General features: G+C 35.8%; 1 non-coding gene across 1 annotated transcript; it reads right to left on the bottom strand.

Moving 5' to 3' along the window:
* Positions 1-517: 517 nt before the first annotated feature.
* On the bottom strand, positions 518-624 carry LOC113772630. The gene has a single exon (XR_003468598.1). It is a non-coding gene; the product is annotated as a small nucleolar RNA R71 (small nucleolar RNA).
* Positions 625-21,043: the final 20,419 nt, after the last annotated feature.

Genomic DNA, 21,043 nt, shown 5'->3' with positions numbered 1-21,043 from the left:
TATACCTATTACCTTATATTTCATCTTTTTGTTTGTAGTTGCATCTTTTGATCTGAAAATTGAAAAGATACTACGAAGACAAATAAGGTATACATCATAAAAGGAAGAACATCAACAACAACAACAACAACATATAGAGGAAATATCTATTGAGTTGCCTTTTGAAGAAAAAATGATGAAAAAAATACAAATAGGCGAACTCTTAGAGATTTTACTCTATCGGGGACACAAGAGTCACAAACGAAATCATCACTCATTCAAATGATTCAACAATTTCAATTTGGAGGTAATGTCATAGAGGATCCAAATGCACACATGGTCATATTTTTAGAAATATGTGATACCATTAAAATGAATGGCGTGAGCGAGGATGCTATTAGACTAAGATTGTTTCCATTTTTTTTTACTTGATAAAGCCAAAGTTTGGTTGCATTTTTATGGTCCAAATACTTTCACCACATAAGATGATTTATTTGGAGTATTTTTGAATAAATATTTTTTACCGGGTAAAATGGTTAAATTTATAATGAACATAACTAATTTTATCCAACAAGAGGGTGAATCATTGTATGAAGCATGAGAAAGATTTAGAGATGTGCTAAGAAAATGTCCACACGATAGACTGTCTGATTGATTTATTGTCCAAATCTTCTATAATGGTTTAAATTTCTTGACTAAAACTGCAATTGATGCAACCACATATGGAGGTTTAATGGATAAATCATTTCAAGAAACTCAAAACTTGATAGAGAAGATGGTAGCAAATAACTATCAATAGGTGAATGAAGAGATAACTCTAGATGGCAAGCAGTTATGATTGAAATGGGCACTCTTAATATGTTGAGTGGCCAAATAAATAATGTGGTTAAATCATTAAGCAAACGAATCAGAGTTAATTCTAACTCTACAACTAATATAGGTGTTGCTTGTTGTAATATATATAGAGGAGAGTATGATACTAACGTTTGTGTTGAAAATGAGCAGGTACAATTTGTTAATTATAATTGGACTAGTCAAAACAACTCCTATTCCAACATATATAACTCGGGATGGAGAAATCATCCAAAATTTGGATGAATGATGATCCATCGAAATTCCAATAAAAGCAACCAAATATGGAGAATAAATCAGTTTGGGAGATGATAATTGAAAGACTAGCCAACGTATTTAATGATAAAATTGATAAGTTAGCTAGTGCGACTATCCAAAGATTTGAAAGAATTGAGGGTATAATGAACCAACTTACAACTATGTATAGAAATGTTGAGATCCAAACAGGTCAAGTTTCCAACTCTATTAATAATAGGAGCCAAGAAGAGTTACTGAATAAAACAGAGATGAATCCGAGGAAACATGTTAAAGTCATTACCCTTCAGTAGTGAAAAGTAAGAGGACACATGACAGTGAAGAAAAAGAAAATGAAAGGGAGGATCAAGAGACATGTGTGGAGGAGAAAAATAGGGAAAATCAAGTTGTTGATCAACCTTTATCTTCTTCTACCATTCCTATCCCTTCGCCAATGCCATTTCCTCAAAGACTTAAACCTAATAAATTTGACAAGAATTTTGAAAATTTCAACCAATTACATATTAATATTCCTATTGTCGATACGATTTTGCAGATTTCTTCGTATGCGAAATTTCTCAGGAAGATCATGACTTCTAAAAGCAAATTGAAAATTGCAAGACAATAGCACTAACCGAAGAATGCAGTGCCATTATCCAAAACAAGCTACCACCTAAGTTGAATGATCTGGAGAACTTTTCTATAGCATACATCACACCATGGTAACTTTTCTATACCATGCACCATTGGTAGCACCCAGTAAAACATGCAAGAAAGCTTACGTCTAGTAACTTTTCTATCACATACATCATACCATGGTAACTTTTATGTAACATACATCACACCATGGTAACTTTTCTATCACATACATCACATCATGGTAACTTTTTATACCCTTCAACTGTAGCAATTTTTGTGATGTGATGTATGTGAGATAAAAAAATAATTGAAAATATAAAAGGTGGATTGAAAAATGGGTTTATGATACAATCGAAATTTTTTTTGAAAAAATTTGCTATCCAAACATAGCCATTGAATTTTTAAAGAAATTATGTGATCTTAGTCCAAGTGTATCGTTAATTTTTTTTACCGTGGTTAGACAATTAGGTTTGCATGAGTTCAAACTCACTAATATTATTTTGTAATTAGTCGATAGGTTTATTAGATATCCATTGGGAGTGTTGGAGAATGTGTGAATTAAAGTACAAAAGTTTATCATTCTTGTGAATTTAGTGGTGTTAGGTCAATTATTCTTGGTAGACCATATTTGGCAACTACAAGTATTATTATTGATGTTAAAAATAGCAAATTTAAGTTTCAGATAGGTGAAGAAGAGATTGAATTTAATTTGAATAATACGAAAAAATATCCTTCTTTCACCGATTACGCTTGTTCTATTGGCACTATTGACAAACTAACACAAGAGACGAGCTAAGTCAATCTTGATTTAGATCCTCTTGAGGTTTGTTTGATGCATGTAGGATGGCAGAGATAATGAAAAAATTGAAAAATTGACTCATTTGGGTGCTCAACCATCATATAGAAGAGGACATATATACGAGAGTTTTGAACAAGGAAAAGAACTTCCACCACCTTTAGAGATTGAAACTCCAAAGATTGAACTCAAACCATTTCCTAGTATGAGTTTTTTTGGAACAAACGAAACTTTATTAATGATTATTAGTACTTACCTAGATGAAGAGCAACATAAAAAGTTGCTAAGAGTTTTAAAAAAGCATAAACGGCTATTGGATGGACCATCTCAAACATTCAATGAATAATCCCTTCTATTTGCATACCCACATTCTCTTGAAGGACAATTGCAAATCGGTGATAGAATTACAAAAAGGACTCAATCCAAATATAAAAGAGGTGGTAAAATTAGAAATTATTAAGTAGCTTGATGCAAGTATAATCTTTTCTATCTCTGACAGTGTATGGATTAATCCAATTCATGTTGTTCCATAGAAAGATGGAACTACCATAGTCAAGGAAAAAAATGACGAACTTATTCCTTCTAGACTTGTGATAGGATTGAGAGTGTGTATTGATTATAGAAAGGTCAATGCAATTACTAGAAAAGATCACTTTTCTTTACGTTTTCTTGATCAATTATTAGAGCTTATAGTCGGATATAAATTCTATTATTTCTTTGATGAATTTTTAAATTACAATCAAATTGTTATAGCTCCTGAAGATCAAGAGAAGACGATATGCACATGTCCCTATGACACTTTTGCATTTAGAAAGATGTCATTTGGCCTTTGTAATGCTTCCACTATGTTTCAATGACGAATGGTGACAATTTTTTCTGATTATATTGAGAAAATTATTGAGATATTTATGGATGATTTTTCTGTGTTTAGTTCTTAATTTGATAATTATTTTCATAATTTGGACTTAATTTTTTAGAAATACGAAGAAACCAATTTAGTTCTCAATACAAAAAAGTGCCTTTTCGCGGTTTGAGAAGGAATTATTTTAAGACATAAGATTTCCTCTAAAGAAATTGAGGTGGACAAGGCAAAAATAGAAGTAATCGAGAAGATGCCACCTCCAAATAATGTCAAGGGGATTTGTAACTTTTCGAATATATGGATTTTTATAGATGTGTTATCAAGAATTTTTTAAAAATATCTAAACTATTGTGTGATTTATTATGCAAGGATACCCCTTTTCACTTTAATGATAAATATTTTGTGACGACCCCACCGCTCCCAGAGGCGTACCAAAGGGTTTGGCAGATCGCCTGCCTAACTCGCGCCAGAACTCACTCACTCACATTACCTTCAGAGATAACATTACTATTGGACAACTAAACATTCACTCTTAAGTACATCTCCAATCATAAATTTTTCCAATAAAAGAAACAAAATACCAAAAGATACTATTCGCATTTATACATCTCCAAAAAGTACCATTTACAATATGTACATCTTCAAAAGGGACATTCCAGTCCACTACATCACACAAAAGCGAAGACTAAAACCACAAAGTGGATCTTACGCAGAGTCCTAACCCTAACTGTGAGAATAAAGAAAAACATCCTAAAAAGTCCAACTAGTATAATTTCAAAGGTAAATTCTAGGGTTATAACTCTCGTGAAGTGTGATCCCCGCGTACGACCCCTGTTATGGAAATAACAAAGAAAAACGGGTAAGCTTAAAGCTTAGTAAGCAAGCAGGGGCAAAATGGTAATTTTGCATCAAGTCAGACATTTATGCCATAAATACATCAAAATTAAAGCAAAAGTAACAAAACAATTCAAGGATACGGATTGGCTCCAAAGCCAAGTCATTCGCCACGCGTGATCACCTGTCGACCCTCCGTCGACCACAAGGAATGGTCCGTAGAACTCCACTTTCTTCCTCCGACCACCTTACGCCCACTCTGGCCAGTATCCACACACACACAAATGGCTCGAGCTTCGAATCGTATTCGAATTGTATTCACAAAATTGGTGATCTTAAGGATAGCTTGGACTAATTTCGACCAAGCCCTAACTGGCTCGAATAGTCCGTCTAGCCTTTAGATCGGGCCCACTCATAGTTCCACATCACACACACACAAAAGGTCATCCCAAGCCACATGCTTCAGGGATTCAGTCCCAACACAGTTCATATATCATAATTCATATCTATTGCAAATATAAATTAGGGTTTAGGTCGAGTGAGATAAAGTACACGCTCGCCTAAACACCCTTATATCACACACAATTCATATTGGTGACATTTAACACATAAACGTCCCAGTTACTTACTTAGAGTACAAAAGTAGACAAAAACGGCACTTGGTCAAACTCAACCGTCAGTGGGTCCCACTGTCTCCGAGCACTTCGTTACCGTCTGTGACAGAAGGTTGAGTCATAACATTGCTCAAACAGGTATCCAAATGCATACGAATAAGGAAAACAGCAAATACGACCCATGCGCGCGCGGAAATGGAAAACGGAAACGGAAATGTTAACGGAAACGGAAACGGCAACTGGTCCGTTTTGGCGTCAAGAACTGTTTTGAACACAATGTAGGTTACGATTGTCGGATTGAGACGTATGAGATACCGTCGCGAAGCTAAGGAGAAAAGATATAACTTTCATGAAGACACCTCAATCCAGTTCTGAACGGAATCAGGTCATAAGTATGAAACAACGTGCCAGGAGTTCACACGTTTAGATGACAGACAGGGTCTAGTGGAAGAACCATAACTCACAACTCACAGACCCAAATCAAGAAATTCCAAAGGCATTGGAAAGCTAAGACATAAGGCTAAAACTTTTATGTTTTGGCCAAGACTTGGGTCAACTCAGAACCGAACAAAAAGTGGGTGCCAAAGTACCTGTCAGAACTGCCCAGTGTTCCAGGCAGTTCTGACACACGATCTTGTTTTGGCTACAACGGGAGCTACGAAGCTCGGATTTGGATGCACTTTATACCGTTTTGAATCTGAAACAGAGTTCTACAGTTCTTATGAAGACACCACCACCCATTTTCATCATTATCCATGCAAACTGAGCATAGCAGAAGCAAATCTATAAAACGTGGTCAAACCAGAATTTGAAAGCTAAGTGAGGGTTTCGGCTATAACTCAGCCTACACACCTCCGTTTGACCTGAAATTTTGTAGGCACAACAAGCACTTAAGAAGCTACAATTTTTCCGAAGGGCTCAGGTTCAAATTCTGATCAGAGTTGGGTCAAAATTCGTTGTAAACAGGCTGCTCAACTGGTCCAGCAAAACATGTTCCGAAAAAAAAACAGCAAACTTTGCCGATTTACTGGTATTTATAGGGAATGAATTTGGGACTGATTTTAATACCAGAGATAGTTCTGTGAAGCTAGTTTCTAACGCTACAAACGGCATCCCAATCCGAGTTTTTTAGCCCAAGATATAGTCGCTCTACCAAAACTGATTTCAGGCCACTGTTTCATCCAAAGAAACTGAGTTTGTGGCATATGGTTCCATTTTTTGATTCCCAAATTAGTCTTGGTTGCTCAAGAGCTTATCAATCAAACAAGTAAACATAGTATCCAGCATGCATAGCAAACATATATAGCCAAAATTCAGGCAAGAATCATCATAAAATTGGCATAGAAATTGAACTACATAGCTGGAAAATCACGAACTGCTCATATGCATGTTTATAATAGGATTTTCGAAATATATAAGATGCTTAAATGAATTATAAACGAAATAGGTGTATAGCTCATGGTACCTTTTAATAAAAGGGGCAGTAAAGTGCAAGAAAAATTCCACCAGATGTGCAGCAAAAATCCAGCTTAATCGGCTCTCAACAGAATTGGTTTTGGCCAGCTTTGTGTGCAATTTTTGTAGTAAGTGAGCTGATAGTTTCTTGCTAGTTTCGGTGAAGATAAGAAGATTGCCAAAGTGTTTACTAAGCCTGGATGTCTGGTATTTATAGCAGCCTAAGCTAGCATGACAAGGATTAGAGTTTTGCCAACTCAATGGCTTGGAAAATTGACAAGTGTTCCTACCTGCTTTGTCATGCTTTGGCTTGGCAAAAATCATGAAGATTCAAGACTTTCCAGCCTTGGTATTCTCGGTCAAGATGACCAGAATTGGAGTAAGATTTTTGGCTTCTTCTTTTTTTTTTTTTTGGCTAAATATAGTAAAGGGCCGAAGTGCAATTTCGGTATTCATTGTTTTGGTCCTTGAATCTTAAACCGGTGTCATCTTTGCTCCCCACAAGTTTTCTAGCATATTTTGCTAGGTGAATGAGCATCAAATTGGGACCTAAAGCTCGGGTAGTAAGAGTGGATTTGTAGCTAGGATTTTGCATAACTCAAGTGGTGTTTAAATTTTCAATCTGTTATAGAAATTCAATTATGCATTTATTTTAACCATTCATTTGTTACATGTAATTTTCTAATATCTAAGCACTTAAAATAAAAGAATTCATAACATACATGTAATTTTTTCTCGAGTTATCACAATACAAAAAGAAAACTAGATTTTTCTACTAAATTCGTACAAAATAGAACAAAATGCCCTTAATATCACATAATATTGAAATCAAAGGCTAACCGGGATCTCATATATTTGATTACATTTGATAGGTTGAAAAAGGAGTTAATTTCAACACCCATTATTACTTCACTAGTTTGGTCGCTATTGTTTGAATTAATATGTGATACAAGTGATTACACGGTAGGAGCCATCTAGGGCAAAGACAGGAAGAAAGGTTGCACATGATTTATTATACAAGCAAATTGTTCAATGAGACGCAGCTTAATTTGCAACCACAGAAAAGGAGTTATTGGCGGTGATATTTGTTTTAGATAAATTTAGATCCTATTTAGTAGAGTTTAAAATTATCATTTGTACGGACCATTCAGCTTTTCAATATTTGCTACAAAAGAAAGATGCAAAATCTCGTCTAATTCGATGGATTCTCTTATTGCAGGAATTTGATGTGAAAATAAAAGATAAAAAGAGATTGGAGAGCCTTGTGGTAGATCACTTTTCATGGCTAGAGTACATCCCTATCGACGATTAAGTTCTGATTAAAGAGAATTTTTCAGTTGAATTTGTCCTAACATTTGCTAATTCTCCATGGTATGCAGATTTCGCTAATTATTTGGCAAGTGGAGTAATGCCAAAGGATTTATCTTGCATAATGTTACAAGTTACTTTTGGAAGGAACCTTTGCTCTATAATATTGTGCCAATGGTATGATACGTAAAAGTATTTGTAAAAATGAGGTATGTGGTATTTATATCATTGTAATAACCTAAAATCGGTGGTCATTTTAGTATTTCAAACATCGTAGTTAAGGTATGGCAATCGAAATTTTATTGGCCAACTATGTATCTGATATTAGGGAATATATTAAAAATTGTGATGCATGCCAGAGAATGGAGAAAATATCTAGAAAAAAATGAAATGTCTCTCGCTATTTTCTTAGAAATTGAATTATTTGATTTGTGGAATATGGATTTCATGGGACCATTTCCTAACTCTTTTAATAATAAGTACATTTTAGTAGCCTTAAATTATATTTCTAAATGGGTCGAAGCAATTGTTTCACCCGCTAACGTTACTAAATTTGTATTTAAATTTTTCAAAAAGAACATTTTTAATAGGTTTGACATACCTAGAATCATAGTAAATGATGAAAAGAAATATTTTTATAATAAACAACTTGAGCTCTGTTTGGATTAACTGTTTTTGGAGGTTTTTTTCAAAAACTTTACTGTAACTGTGTATATGAAAAATTTTTACTGTAGATGTTTTTTAGATTTTTTTAGAGGTATTTTTAAAATATATTTTTGAGTATTTAATAATTTACAATTTTTTTAGAATATTGTTTTTAAAATTTTACATGATCTACCACTATCCCCTCTCTTTTCCTTCCCCTCTCTCCTTTCTCCCCCCTCTCCTTCTTTCCCCCAACCCCAAACCCCTCTCCCGTTCGCGGGTGGTAGTTGCGACTTTAGCCACCACTCTAACCACGACCATCTTGGCCGCGACTTCTGGTCGTGATCAGATTTGATCGTGACTAGGAAGGTTGCAGCTAGTTGAGGGGAAGGAAATTAGAGGGCGGGGAAAGGAAAAGAAGAAAGGGGGAAGGAGAAGGAGAGAGAGGAGAAGGAGAGAGAGGAGAAGGAAAAAAAAGAGGAGGAGGAGGAGGAGGAGAGAGGGAAGAAAGATGGGCGGAGAGAGAGAGAAGAGAGGAAAGAGGGTCGTGAGTGTGGGGGTGGTAGCGGTAAGGTGGTGGGCGTAGTGGTGGAGAGTGATGGGTAGTTATGTATTTTTTTTTGTATATTTGGAGTTGTTTTTGATATATTGTATGGATATGGTGTTTTTGAAATTGTTTTTGTTTGTGTATTACTGTACCATTGTAGATGAAAAAAATTATTTTTCAAAAAAGTCTAAATCCAAACAGAGCCTTGATTCCTTATTACTCTAGTATGATTGTAAGTACAAGACATCACTTCTATATCATTCTCAAGCTAACGGACAAGCAGAATTAGCAAATCTAAAATCAAACTCATTTTGGAGAAAATGGTAAACAAATCACGAAAATGATTGGACAAGTAAACTCGATAATGCTCTATGTGTGACGACTCCACCTCCCCCTACGGCGTACTCCAGGATTTAGCGGACCGTCTGCCCAACTCTCGTCAGGACTCACTCACTCATTTCAAACAAAATACGTTATAACCTCAGGAATAAATGAAATAACAATTCCCAAATTTGGAATATACAAATACATTCATTTCTATCTCAAACGTTCCTACAATCTCAAATATAACAAAAGATATAAATTCCAAATACATTCAACCCTAACCAAGCACTAGCGAGAGTACAAACGCAAAAGTTCAAAAACTAGACTATGCTACCCTGTACCAGTCTCACGCCCTAGCTCGTTCCCCCTATAAGGAAAACAGATTTAACGGAATAGAGTGAGCTAAAACTCAGTGAGGTTCCAAATAGCAAGTTGACCTTTATTTAAAAGTACAAGTATCAAAGTAGCAAAGTAGCGAGCATAACAAGTTCATAAAAGTGAGCAATAACACTTCAAGTAGCAAATTTCAAAATGAGCAAGTGTAAAGTTTTTAAAAAGAAACAATAGCCCGATAAGTAGTAATCATTTCAAAGTATAAGGATATGTATGGCTCTCAGGAGCCAAATTCTCCGTTGCCTTACCAGAACTTGATCAAGTAGTAGTTGACACTCCGTCAACTTTCAAGTAAAGCCACTAGTCCAGTAGAGCACCACTTAACTACAATCTCCGTCCACCATCCAAACCTCCTACCGGGCCCAAAATCCTCAATAAACATGGGTGGTAATACTCGAATATACCGATTAGTCGAGGAGGTATCATTCCACTCGACAAAACAAGAGACCCAGGGTTCGTTACCTAATCGACCAAACCCTTGCCGGCTCGACTCGAGTAACTAACCACAGGGTTTCTGAAATTCCAGAGAGTGCGCACATCATATATAAGTATATCAAGTCAATTGCAACAATAAACAAGTATATATCATATTAGGGCAAGTGCGATAAAGTACACCCTTACCCGACCAAACCAATCAAATATCAAGTATTTAAATCAAGTATCATGTTCAATCATGTACTTGGAAGCACTCACCAAAGATTTAATACTTGTCAAACTCACATTCAAGTACAACTCCTTGATTGGAGTCCAAATATGCGATAAAATATCATTTAAGAATTTAAAATCCACTAGGATTCGAAACATAGAAGTTTCGCTTCAGGAAAATCAAGTAAATGACACTTGTTTAAGTAGTAGTCATATGACTTCTCAAACCCTCGAAAATTTATGCTCGCTCTTTTAGTTTCGATAAAGAAGTGATTCATACTTTGGAAGTCACACTTGGTATGAAAAATCGAAAAAATCGTATGTTTAAGGGTCGCTACTTTCACTTTTTAAAGGGTATGAGTTTCGGTAAAATATTTAGCTTATGTATCTCTTACTAAAGAAAACTCAAATACCATAAACAATTGAAATTCACCTCAACCTCGAGTCGTTGATCAGGTCTCAAGTTCACTCACCTAACCCTTGAGTGAAAATTTGGGCAGCATGCCCTTTATATTTAACTATTTCCAACCACTTATGGCTTCATTTTTTCCTCAACTCAGCCCAAATTCATCACATAAGCAAGCGTAACAAAATACCTCTTCAACTAGGCTCACTATCATCCAAATACAAGTCAATTCTAGCAATACAATCATCAAGACCAAAACTGGAAACTAGTATTAAAGAAGAATGTCAAAGCAGCAGGTTTGTCATCTTTCGATTTTTGGTCACAACTGATGCTAAGCTTATCAGATTGGGGCAAAATTTATTGCGTTTTGAAGTTAAGATAGAGAGATACATTTCCTATGAAGACATTGACATCCAGTTGTTGTATTTTTAAGGTCAAAATTTGAAGTTTTAGAGAAATCAGAAAGCTGCCTGTGAAACAGGGCATTTGGGTAGTCATCAGTTTTTTAGTCATTTCACAAGTTACAGTGCTTCGATTGGGCTGAAATTTTGCAGGTAGATAGTTAACTCAATTCCCTACAATTTTCATGTTTTGAGAAAGAACTGATTTGGCCTTTATCATGAGCGAATATGCTGGTCAGATTGGTTCCAAAAACAAGACAGAATCTCTACCAATGCTAGAATTTAACTCTTACTCTAACAAAGTTACACTCAAGCCCAAAATCACTTCACAAGTTCCATTTCCAACCTCAATAACATCATTTAATAGTTGAACAACACTAATCAAATCTGAAAAGATACAAACCCTAGCTAAACATTCCACTACACTATCAAAAACTAACTAATTAGCCATAGCAATCCAAGAGTAGAAGCTTCTACACCAAATTAACAAGATTAAGCAAGAGGAAATGAAGTTCAAGGTTTATACCTTCCAAGAGTTGCTTGCAAGTGAAAATCAAACCACTCCCTTTCAAAAATTTCACCACACTAAGCTTCCCAAACACCCAAAGGTAAGTTTAATTGGTTTAGTTTTTGAGATTTCACTCAAACAAGATGGATTCAAGGTTGAAGTTGCTAGCTTTCCTCTATCTTTATTTTCTCCTCTCACACTCGGCCAACAAGACAGAAATGAAGAAGAAATGAAGCCAATTTGGTGATAAGAACAAAGGAAATTTGTTTAGTCAAAATTGGTTGGATTTCTGCCAAATGTCGCTACAAGATTAAATCTCAAAATTTTCTTTTCTCTCTCTTGTTTTTTAGTCCAAAATTTTGGCTACTATAAGGAGATATTTAGGGCTGATTTTTCTCAATTAATAACAAGGAGATTAAGGTAATAAAGTAGTGTTCAAGTGGTGTATTCAATCGGAAGCAAACGGTACACATCGGTTCAATCCGATTTTCCTTAACTTGCCTGTATTAGTGTTTTAACTTATGATTCACTCATTTATTATTAACACTTCTAATCACACACTTTTTCTTATCTAATACTTGCTCTTATCCGTCAAATTTAGTACACACACCTCATCAAGTGATCACACTACCAAAATACACCAAAAACACACCAAAATCCCTGTAGGCACAAAAAACCCTAACTTATGCCCTTCCTTTAGAAAAATCATAACTTGAGTTATAAATGTCAAACATTCATACAATTTGGTTTGTTAAAAACTAGACTTAAAACACTAATAATCTTTAGAAAACACTTCAAAAAAATTCAGCTCATAAGTTGGTCCAAATTGAGCCATAAGCTACTACAACATTCCTATGTTTATTTGTGTAGGGCAGAATTTTCAGTCAACTTTACCAAATTTCTGGAATTTATAGAGACTGAATCAAACTTTAAATTTTACACCGTAGGAATTCCTATAAGTCTAGTTTCAAATGCAACAAACGGAACTCAATTCCGACTTTCCTATACGAAGTTATAGCCAATTTTCCAAAGCTGCGCAGAGCCTCCTGCAAAAATTTCTAGATTTTCTAACAACTTGAGATTATGAAACTTTTCTTAACAAAATTCACTCCCTTGCCTCACATACAACCATTAAAACAACCAAGAATCTAAGGCAAGTAAGTTCAAATAAGAGCTATAAAGACAAGTAAAATTTCGGGGTCTCACACTATGGGCATATTGGACGGCCTTTAAGACACCCTTGGAGATGTCGCTGTATCTATTGGTTTATGAAAAAGTTCGTTATTTACCTGTAGAGATTGAACATAAGGCATATTGGACTATTAAGGTAATTAATATGGACTTTAATCTTACAGGTAGTAAAAGATTACTTGAACTAAGTGAATTGGAGGAACACTAACTAAATACTTATAAAAATACCAAAATATATAAAGAGAAGATCAAATATTGACATGATAAACATATTATCCCTAAACAATTTAAGGTGAGGCAAAAAGTTCTTTTATATAATTCATGCTTTAGGTTGTTGTCGAGAAAACTTCAGTCGAGATGGTCGGGACCATTTGAAGTAATTCAAGTATTCCCTTATGGAGCAGTCGAGGTCATAAATGCAAGAAATGAGAAATTCAAAATTAACGGACAAAAGTTGAAACCCTACTTAATAGGTAAAATCATCCCTAAGGGACTTAGTTGTCCTTTAGGTGATTCTTTTCAATCTAAGGAATCGAATATTTTGAGTTGAGCCAACAACTATAAACAAAAACGCTAATTGGGAGGCAAACCAATATTTTGGTTATTTATGTTAATAAAGTAAGATTTTATATTTAAATCATGTGTTTAACTTAATTTGTTATTTTTTATTTGTAGGAGTTGAAAATAGAAGGATGATTATTTGAGGTGAAAACGACAAACTTTGATCTAGGAACTTGACCCCTCTATTTGAGTAAAAGTTGTTTCTGATTCGTCAAAAAGGGTTAAAATATATTTTTTGATCATTTTGCATGTGCGCACATTGATTATTTTGACAAAAGAATGATCTAAAATGCATTTTGAACTATTGGGGTATCATTTGTAATTTTGAAAAAGTTCACAATTTCTAGAAAAAATTGCAGAAGAAAACACAAGCTCAGGAAAACTAAGGCCATGTTTTCACTAGCCTGCGCATTTCATTCTGTAAAATTAAGGCAGAAAATGCAGGCTTGAAAATGCGACTTTAGTTTACGTTTTCTTGAGTCTGCGTATTGTCTTCTGTAATTTTAAGGTACATAATGCAACTTGAAAATGCAAGTTCAGAGCTGCAATTTCAAGTCGCATTTTCGAGTAAAATGGTTTAAAAAAAAAAGAAAGAAAATGCAGGTTCCATTTTTTCTTGGGTAAAATACAAGGAACCCCCTTGTGGTTTCGCGAAAAGATACCTTACCCCCCTATTGTTTAAAAACCTCCACATAAACACTTTAAATTTCATAACTAAAGTGGAAATTACTTTTTGTACCGGCTGAGTGACCGGCAGCAGGTTGAATACCTTCGTCTAACCTTTGTCTAACTTTATATTTCCAGTTTATATTGGTAGCGGCCAGCAGCAGTCCCCACCCCTTTCTTTGGGTGGCTGCTGCTGGCTGATGGAGAAAAGGAGCCATTCGCGTAATCGCTGCTGGAGCACTGTCATAATCATAACTGTTGCCTTTCGTTGAATGATGTCTGCCAGCCCTCTGTTTTCATACCAGTAACAGTTTCTCAGTTTCTGGAAATCTTCTTAGCTTCTTTACAGATACATATGACCCCACCAAATAATTAATATACCTTTGTCTCTCCAAAAGAAGAAGAAGAAAAAAAAGAAAAAATTGTTACAAGAGCATCTTTAATGCTTTTTACTTCCATCTGTAACTCCTAAAAGAAAGAGAATGCCCATCAGAAGCTATCGAAACTCTTGAGATGGTCGGTGCTTTGGCCAATGGAAATGAAATCTTTAGCTTGCTTCCGCCGCTTTAAGAAGACCAGAGGAAAGATCTTTTCTTTACCCGGGCCTAAGGCAGAGGACATTCTTTGGTTGGTTGGTGAAGTGCCCTTAAGAGGAAGACCGAATGCCGAAGCTTAAGATTGAATTCAATTCCCACTTGTAACTCATAAACGAAAGATAATTTCATCCAAGGGGTGAGGAGTGAAAAGCTATTGAATCAGCTGCTCTTGCCGGGTATGCTGTGTGTTAAGAAGCGAATTAGGCAAAGACAGGGAAAGGCAATTCGAATTGGAAAGCTTTAGATTCTGGCGTTATCCTTTTCTTTCTTTTAGGTTACATCCAGTAATAATAAAAGACACTCAAGATGAGAAGAGGAAGAAGAAGCTTACCCGTGTGTTGAACTCGGGGTCGGAACTCAATCGAATGAAAAGGATCGATCAACTGGCAATTGGAATGCCTTGCTCTTCTCTGAAAGTACTTCCCCTTCCTTACTTGTTTCATTTTGTTACTGCCCCTTAGATTCCTCGAGCTTGTAAACATGACTCTTTCCATAAAGCATTTCTCGTCTGTCGCCCAGTCTGATTGAGGGTGGGACCTGATCAAAAGCAACCGATACTAAAATATACGAGTAGAATGTGATGGTGATGACAGATCGATCACTTTGCCGCGGAAAGAACGCAGTCATGATTCTTGAATCATAAAAGAGAAGATCAAAAAATATTTGTGTTATTTAGGAGGAGATAGGGGAGGGAGGATTTTCTTTACAAAGGATTCTCACATATCCATCGTCATTAAGTCGCACGTCCGGTTACAGGTCAATTTCCACTTTAGTTATGAAGTTTAAGGTATTTAGGTGGAGGTTTCTAAACGATAGGGGGTAAGGTGTCTTTTCGCGAAACCACCTTGTATTTTACCCTTTTTTCTTCTTCTTCTGTTCTTCTTACCTCACGTATTCCACACACACACAGACGCACACATACTTTATCAATCTTCATTGTTACTCCATTTTTTTACTAGAAATCATCAACTCAATACCTTTTAACCTTCTTAGAACCTTTTTAACCAATTGAAATTCAAGAAAAACAATCCAAAATTCGGTTTTTAAGAAATTGGAGGTTGGGATTCATAGGTTTTAAATTCATCAATTAAAAATCAATTGAAGTGATTTTCATAGGGTTTTTTTTGCATAATCTTCATCACCAAATATCATTTTACGGGATTGAGGTAAGTTTCTTCATCAAATCTTTGCATTTTAGAAGTTAATATTTTTCAAATTCCTGAATTTTTTGACATCTTCTAAATTCGAATTTTTGAGGATTGTTGTGGATATTTATGGCATCTAATATACTTGTTGAGATTATTTAAGTATGATTACATATTCTAATGTAGCAATTTGATGTTCATATGGTTGTTAAAATTTTAAATTTTTTATATTGGGATGAAATTGAAAAATTAGCTTTAAATATTATTGAGCCATTTTCATTGATATTATGGGTTAAGAATTGATTGGTTGATTATGGTTTGGTGTGTACATTGTTTATAGAGCGTAAGTTTTATAAATTTTACGATTTTTGGAAGTAATTTTGCTTCATGTTTAGAGTTATATGTTGTTTATTGTGGTTGATTTTTACTTGCTGTAAACATAATTGTTGTTTAAATCACCAAATTTACTATATTTGTTACTCATTTTAATAAATTAGTGAATTTAGCAAATTTTTGACAATTTTCTTATCATGTCCTTAATGTCACAAATTTTGGGTAATTTTGATTATTTACTTAATTCTTGATGACATGAAAATGTGCAATTGTGGTTAATTGAGTTAATTTTAATCCCTATACATGTATAATAATTCTATAAAATGCTTATGGTTATTATAAGTGAAAGGATTTTTCTTTAGGTATTTTATAAGAATTGTTTCTCAAGGAATATGTAATGTGTTCAAATCATTATCCTAGTATCAGTGGATAATTATAATTTCTTTTTTAGATACTTTGGAGAGAGGAAAAGGACCTGTTATTCTCAGGTTAGTGAAAAAAGTGAAAAAATGGAAGTTAGCGAAGAAGTTGAGAAGAGTGAAGAAGAAAGGTCCCCTTCACCCCAACCTATAGGTCGGCGTTGACGGGGGAGCACTTCTCGACTCTCTGAAGCTACACTCTATGATAGCGCTAGATTCATAATTTTAAAAAATCAAAAGGGGCATAAAGAGCATGCTAATTTGAAATTCATTTTCAAAAAGCACATCAACCTGGAGGTTGAGACGGCCTATCATATCATTGAGGCATTTTACCGAATTGGATGAGCGTCAATTCTCACTTTGCCTACTCATTACTATCCGAATTTCGTGCGCGAGTTTTATGCTAACATTGTCAACAAGAGAAGCCACAATGGAGAGTTGGTGGACTTATAGGTGCGATGTACCCGCATATATCTTACTCGTGATCTCCTCGTGCATATTTTGGAATGCAATGATATTGGGTCGGTTGTTGACTTGAAGAAAGGATTAACTATCCCTAATCAATGATAGGATCCCTGACATGTCATGTCTCAATTTGGTCTCGAGTACCAGCCCTTCCGCTTTTCAAGGAAAGAGACGATGGTTGCTAGTGTCTTTGACATTCACAATCGCTTTATTATCTACATGATGGTGCACAATGTGATTCCTAAGAAGAGTGGTCACGAGGAGGTTCGAAAAAGTGATATCTACTTTTTGAACTACATGTTTCACAATTGGAAATCCTCCTATGCCTGCATTCCACTCTCAAACATCATTATCAGCTATATAAGGTTGACGGCGAGAAGGCCTACTACTTCTTTCAAGCTTAGTTTTTCCCGTCTCCTTTCTCTCATTTTTGAGCACGTTGGGTTAAGTTGACTGGAGTTGATCGAGTGACTATCCGTCCCAATGAAAAGTTGAAACTTTCTACCTTCCATGTTATGGGCATATCCACAAACTACATTGCTCCGCCATAGAAGGAAAGATGACAAAAGGCACGTCATAATCAAGAGGAAGTTGGACCCTCTACTTTTGCTCTGCCTCCCCCATCACCTCAATCCAATTGACAATAGCTTTTTAATCACCTTGATGACATAGAGACTCATCTGGCCCAAATTGACGCTTGTACATGTCGAATAGAGGATCACTGGCATTTAGATCGACAGTGACATGTTGCGTAAGAAGATGACACGCTGATTTTTAGATGCTTTTACTTTTGCTTCCATGTCTCTTTTTCTCTTTTCATTGTAGGAGTTTAATTTGTGCTTATCATTTTGCATTTGGGACTTGTGGCAATTTTAAGTAGATATTGGCTGTAGATCGTCGATAGTTCATAACTCATGATTGAATTGGATCTCAGCCACTGATACTGGGGGTAACTTGTTCTTACTTTTTGATATTTTCTTTCCCTACACATTGAGGACAATGTGCATTTTAGGTGTGGGGGAAGAAATTGTGTTAAGTAGTTACTTTTGTGCTTAGAGTTAAAAGATTTGGACTTGATGTTGAAAATCTTGCTTGTGTTGTGAAATGTTGATTCTTGGGTCTGCTGACAGAGAGTTTTGTCCAGTATTAAAGAAATATCCTGCCAAATTTTTTTTCAAAATCTTGTCGAAATTTTCAAATTTGCCCTAAGTTTTTCATATCTACTTCACTTAAGTCCACAAATGCATGAAGTTTAAGTGTCTTTTGTGTCAGTGTCTCTTTTGTGTCAGTTTCTCCTATGTAGGTGAGATGATATAAATAATTTGAAAATTCAATTTTTATTTGATTTGGAAACAATTATTATGTGATTAGACCTATTGTATATGAGAAAGTATATCTAGTAAAATAGGGACAATTATGCCAAAAAATTTGATTGATAAATGAAATCTCTCACATTGTCTTGTACTCAGTGCTGTTCTACTTTCTCTGACACTACACAAATCCTTCGCCAAGTGCAAGACCCTTTGGACCCATCTGCCAACATCGGGTGAGAATAGGGAAGATGCATGAAATCTGCCCATAGTGAATCACCAGCTCTCAATCTAACCAACAATTTAATCTCGAACGTTTCTATCATTGCTAAAAAGGTTTTAAAGCCCAAACCACCCTCCTCCACTGGAAAACGAAGACCTTGCCATGCCTTCCAATGTATTCTTTTATACCCTACCTTATTGTCCTACAAGAAATGGTTAAACAAACGCTCAACCAAAAGCAAGAGCAACTTAGGAGATGCTAATACATGTAATAAATAAATCGGCACTATGATTAAAACATGTCGAAGTAGTATTAATTTCCCCCCATGCGATAAGAATCTACAATTCCCATCTTGTATTTTGGATCATATTTTATTGAGAATCCCTTCAAATAACATCCTTCTCACCCGCCCCGTAAACACAGGTGCCCCCTGTAGACACCAAATTTTTAGTGTTAGTTTTGTATTGTTTTCTTGTATTTTCTTTAGTTTTTTATTTATTGTATTTTATGTTATTATTTTATTTCATTTTATTTTATTTTATTTTTGAGTAATTTTAGCGTAGGAATTTATTGAAAAGAAAAAGAAAAATCCTTCACAAAAATATATTTTATTCCTTTTCAAATGCAAGTTATTGTTTATCAATTGAAAAAAAGAAAAAAGAAAAAAAAGAAAAAAAGAAAAAGAAAAGAAGATTAGCATTTCATTTTTATCTTAATTAGCATTTCTTCATTAGATATTTTTATTAATTAGTTATCTATATTAATTATTAATTAGTTATTATAATTAAAAAAAAAGAAAAGAAAAAAAAAAGGGCCACGGCATGCAAGCTGCATATTTTTGCAGCTTGCAAAGGACGATCACAGAGGCCCCATCGGAGGGCTGGATGTGGAGGGAAGGACAAAACCTTTCATCCTCACCATTGGGGTGAGGGTTTAGGAGCCTGGAAATTCATATAAAAGCTGGAAAAAGAACAGCAGCCGCAACGGGAAAAATTTGGGCCAAAGTCCGAGAGAGAGAAGCAGAGAGGGCAGAGGGGATGAAAGTAGCAAGGGTTTTGGGAGAGAGAGCAAGGATCAGAAAACTAAGGGTTGCTGGAAAAGGAGAACGAGAGGGAGGTAGCTACGGGCTAAGTTTCTGAGAGGGCTGGTCAAGTGAGGATCTGAAATGAAGAGAGTTGCAGCAGAGGTGAGCGGCTGAGTTGAGCGAAAGGGGTAGGAGAGTTCCTTGGCGGCGGAGGGAAAGAAAAACAGCGAGAAAGGTAGGAGCTGAGAATCCCTCGACCGAGAGAAAATTTTTGCAGCTGAACAAGGAAGAGGGAACCTGGGAACTTGGCAGAAAACTTCGGCAAGGTGAGAAGGGCAACAGAAGAACCCTTCGACGATCTTCACCAGAAATTTGCTACTTCGCAATCTGCATCCGGACACAGTCTTGTCAACCAACCCCCTGTCCAATCGACTCCGTTAGACGTCGAAGGTAACCTCTTTGGCCTTCTGTTTCTAGTGTGAGCTCAGACCTTATCTAAGTATGCCAAAGATCTTGCTGTGTTTTGTTTATGGACATACTTTACTGTTCTGATGCCTGTGGCAGTCGAATGGCTTGAGTGTTGTCGAAAAATCTGTTGTTTAATCTTGTCTTGAGGATATAAAATCTGATGGTTAATGATCGGTGAAGAGTTTGCTCCAAGTTGTTTGTTGATTTGATAGGCCGCGGATATAAAAATCAGAATCTTGTAAGGTTTCCCTGGTGCATAAAATGGCTTGTGTCCCTTGCTGCTTTTCTTTTAGTTTTCTGCGGCTCTGTGTGTGTTTGGGTCACCTTTATTGTTTTGATCTATCCAATGAATTGCTTTAACATGGGATGATATCCGGAAGTCTTGTCTGAAATAAGAAAATCTGCATTTCATTGCTCCTGTTTTTGCTGTTTCCTCGCGACAGTCCACTGAGTGAGTTTCATCGCCTACTGGATCACTTAATCTTGTGTTTGAAAGAAAATTGGGTGATTAATGTTGAGGTCATGTGTTCTTGGGCTGAAGCCACATAAATCAGGCTCAAGCAACATGCTAGGTAAACAAGCTTCCGTAGAAAACTCAGAAACTGGTGGAGAGTTACTATCGAAAGTAAAACTGAATTTGCAAGCCTCTCCCCACGTTTGGCTGATCTCCCTCTCCCTGGTATATTTAGTGTGCCGTCTTAAGGATAAGCTTGCAGCTGGTTCTTGTTTAAAATGATCCTTAAATTTGGCCGCACAAGGTTGCTGGAATCCCTCAAGTTTTAGTTGGCTGTCGAGAGTTTCTTCTTGTTGCAGAAATGTTTTAAGTTGCTGGAGTTGTTCAGATTTTGCATGTTGTTGTCCGACCATCTTGGTGCCTAAGTCTACAGGTTTCATGATACAAAGTGGGAAGCTTGGGTGATAATTGTGTTTGGATTTGTTTATGTTTCAAAAACTGGTTGAAAGTACCGAACTGCATGAAGCTTGCTGCATTTCTTTTTCTTCTTTTCCTTTCGGTCAATTCCAGTTCCTTGTTGAATCCTGCAACCAAATTTTGATGTTTGATGATTAAAATTATGGGTCTTGTGGCCTAGTTCCACGCTATGATTTTGATAAAAAATTGGTTTTCAAAGCCAACTGCGTTCGATTGTTTGTTTTGGTTGCTGAAGGCTGAAATGCCAAATGTTGCAGAAGTTTGCCTTT

This window comes from Coffea eugenioides, chromosome 5 (assembly GCF_003713205.1).
Source record: "Coffea eugenioides isolate CCC68of chromosome 5, Ceug_1.0, whole genome shotgun sequence".
NCBI lineage: Eukaryota > Viridiplantae > Streptophyta > Magnoliopsida > Gentianales > Rubiaceae > Coffea > Coffea eugenioides.
Note: the sequence above shows the minus strand (reverse complement) of the source record. Positions and strands in the feature narration are given on the sequence as shown.